The following is a 3,879-nucleotide window of genomic DNA, read 5'->3' as shown; positions in this document are numbered from 1 at the left end:
AAAGGGAACGATGGCATCCGTAAGAGCTATTAAAAAGTCCTAGTTTGCAAGATTTCCTTTTCTCTGAATGAGCTATTAAAAATTAAAGAAAAAACAGTCGAGTCCTCTTTCGCTATTAGAAATCGGCGCAATGCCATGAGTTGAAGTTGGCCAGTCGCAAAGTCATCCATGCTTCTCTGAGGGTTAGAGGTCAAGGCCATTCGGAAGGACGTAAGGGAAGAACCTTCTCTTGGGGTTTGGGCGCATTTATTCTGTACCGATTAAACAATCACACAATTATTGTGCACCTACTGTGTGTTCCACATTCCGTAAACTTTGAATCTACACTTTCATCTTTGCTGCAAGTCCCAAGCCTCTTTGCAAATGCTGCTTCACTTTATGGGTAGAAATCCTGCAATCTGGAAAGTAGAGCTAGTGTTTGTGGCGAGGTCCCCATCCCTGAGGCCATGGACTGGTACTGGTCCGTGGCCTGTTAGGAACCAGACCGCACAGCTGGAGAGCAGCGAAGCTTCATCTGTGTTTGCAGCTGCTCCCCAGCGCCAGCATCACCGCCTCAGCTCCACCTCAGATCACCAGGCACTAGATTCTCATGGAAGAACGTCTCCGGTTATGGGAAGTTAAAGCGTGAGGCCTGCGTACCTCTTGGTCTGTGTCCTGTGACTTGGCGCCCATCAGAACTTCCCTCAGTGCATCTGGAGCCTAGGTGTGTTGTCTGACCCAGTCCGTGGGAAGTCCTCACTGACCCTGAGGACCGGGAGGGGAAGGGGTCTCTTTCTCCATGAGAACCAGCCTACTTCTTGTGAGCCAATAAACCCAGCTTCCTTAAAAGTTTAGTGGGTTAAATATGAATCTATACATTCAGGTTTGCGGAGAAAGCAATTCTTGGAAAATCTTCTATAATTCAACTTTATTTCTGCCTGCACCCTCACCCCCAGATTTGGACCGGCTGGTAGAAAATTCCTCCCCAGTTTTCCTGGCACCCAGCCCCTCCGCTCTGGCTTTGGACAATGGTTCTGGGCTTTTCTGAATTGTGGGTCGGGGAGAAGCCTTCTTGGGCATGGGTCTGAGCAGATTATGGCTGAGGTGGCTGAAAGTCTTGTAGGCTGTTTGTTTTCTGCCATGTAGTTCTCTTGAGGAGATGAGTAGAAAGTGAGCTGCCTGCTTCAACGGTGGGGGAGGGGAGAGGAGAGAAGAAGCAAGTTCACGTCGTCGGAATGTTCTCCCAGCACACGGGCCGGCCACCGACGGGCGGGGAGGGCGTGGGGAGGGCAGGCAGACTCGGCCGTGTTTCAGAGGCCCACACACCCGGTTCCCTGGCTTCCCCATCCGAGTCTAAGCTTCGGCACCCAGCGCCACGCTTCCTGCTGTGTGCACCGCCATCGCTTCTTAGGGCTGCAGCTGGGGCTCGTAGGACTGACATGACGAGTGTGTACGTCACCTCGGAAACAGTTCCCATGGTGTGCTTGGAAGGATTTCTCTCATAATCCAAGGGGAATATAACTTCGGGAAGAATCTGGCTCCTGAGGGCATTTGGCAGCGGTTGGTCTTCTTCCTGGTACTTGGATGACACTGTAGGGCGGGTGAGGGAGCTTTTCCTGCACCTGCTTCCAGCTTGTCCACGAGGAGCCGGTCTGCCCTGCGGCTTTGCAGGTTCTTGGAATGTGGGGTGGAGCGAAGGATCCCCTGATCCACTCCTAAGTGACCCTGGATGAGTGAGCGGTCCTATCTGCCTGCCTTGTCCACCTGAAGAGTTAGAACGCTCTTCAGTTGGTTTTGAAATTTGCTGAGCATTCGAATCGCCTGGGATGCTTGTTAAAAAAACATTACGATGTCTTCCTCCTCTGTCACCAGGGTTTCCGGTTCCATTTTTGACCAGTGCCACAAGGGGTTTTGAGGTCAGTTGTTGCTATTCTGCCTTTCAAGTATTATTATTTAAGTACAAATACACTCTGGGCCTTTACAAACCATCGGGTGCCGCACTAACGTGAAGAGAAAGTGTGTTCTCGATATTGTCATTAGGGGTGACTGACCTCCCACTGCCCATTGTGTTTTTAATGCGGCCGCTAAGTTTGAGTCTTACTTAGAGTGTGAGGTTGCTATTTACGTTCCCAGCCTAAAAAGTCACAGTCACTGGAATCATTTTCATGGAGCTTTATTTTCCTCTTCCTCATGTTTCCTGAATTACCGAGTGAATGCACGTTTGCTTAAAAAATTGCCAGCGGTGCTGCCACGTGCAGAGCAAGGGCAGAAAGACCTCTCTCTCCGCCAGCTCTGTCTTTGACCCCCTGGAGCCCATAGGATGGGGTTGGAGCCCCCACATCCATCCTGATTTTTATCACAATTTCTCCAGGTGACACCTTGCTCTGGAATAACTTTTCAAACATTGCCGTCATTCGATCCCAAAGAAGAATCTGACTTTAACCCATCTTTTAATTTAAAATCCATACAAACATCTGCCCCGGATTCCAGATAGGAATCATTAAACACTGGCCATGGTGGTGTCACCAAGACTCTCTTGGTGCCGATGGAGTTTCTGACATGTGGATCCTAGACGGCCCGCTTCACACCGTGGCTTCGGGAGAGGGCCGGATGCCCTCCTCTCCAGAGCCTCTCTCTCTCTCTCTCTCTCTCTCTCTCTTTCTCTCTCTCTCTCTCTCTCGTGAGTGAGAGGAAGAGAGGAGGGCTTCCCAGCCTCGGGTCCGGGAGACTGAACGGGGGCCTCGGGAGAGCACTGGCCGCTTGGCTTCTGTGCACTGGAAGTGCTTGTTGAATATGCACAAGCCTTCGGTCGCTGTGCGCGTAGCGTGGGCGAATGGCCCGCCAGCAACGAGTGCTGGAGGTACACAAAGCAGGGCTTCTCCTCGGGAGCCCCGGAGGTACCTTTTGTGCAACGGGCAAAGTCAGAGATGAGTCACGCTCTCTGCTCCAGGCCGCTCTGTCCTAGCCTTGCTGTCTGTGTGAAGTCGTGAGCTGCGCAGGCTGCAGCTGAAGGGTCAGGATGCTGAGAGGACCAACCCCTTGATTACTGAGAGCCACCAGCCAGGCAAGACTTTCTGCAACACTTTCTCATCACAGAAGGAATACCTGTCTATAGTCGTGACTTTTAGATGATTCAGAGCTGCTGCAACCACAGAATCTCTAGACCTGATCTTGTCACCTGGAGATGACGATTGTTTACGTTGTAGGGGTGTGTGTGTGTGTGTGTGCGAGCGTGTGTGTGTGTGCCTACATACATTCCTTTTTAAAAAACAAAATTGGGGTCATACCATTCAGCTCTGTAACTTTCTCGATCTCATGATATATCATTCATACCTTTTCATTTTTTTAGTATAACTTTGCATTTTTTTGTTATTCCGAAGCAATAAAAACTTATAAAAGTTGCCTGTGCGGTACCGAATTCTTTTTTCCAGAACCATTTGAGAATAAGTGTGTCTTTTCAGCCCCAAATATCTTAGAAACAAGGAAATTCTTCTATATCACTATTATTTAACCATAAAAATCAGGAAATGAATACTGATGTGTCACTACACCTGACAATCCTCAGATCCTGTTCAAGTTTCATGGATCGTCCCGATAATGTCTTTTGTAATAGAAGGTTCCAGGTCGAAATCATACGTGGCACTGTGTTGTCACGTCCCTTCAGACTCCTTCAGCCGAAGACAGTTCCTTAGTCTGTGGCCGTCTCTTGTGAGGACGACAGGCCGGTGTTTCATTTGGGAGCACAGCCCTCGGTTCGAGTTTGTCTGATGTCGCCTTGTGATTGATTTCAGGTCATGCATCTTCGCCACAGGGACGACACAGCGATGCTGCCTTGCATCCTAGCAGGTGGCACACAATTGAACTTTGTCCCATCACCGATAATGTTCCCTCTGATCATTA

The sequence above is a fragment of the Pteropus alecto genome, unplaced genomic scaffold (genome assembly GCF_000325575.1).
Source record: "Pteropus alecto unplaced genomic scaffold, ASM32557v1 scaffold45, whole genome shotgun sequence".
Classification (NCBI taxonomy): domain Eukaryota; kingdom Metazoa; phylum Chordata; class Mammalia; order Chiroptera; family Pteropodidae; genus Pteropus; species Pteropus alecto.
Note: the sequence above shows the minus strand (reverse complement) of the source record.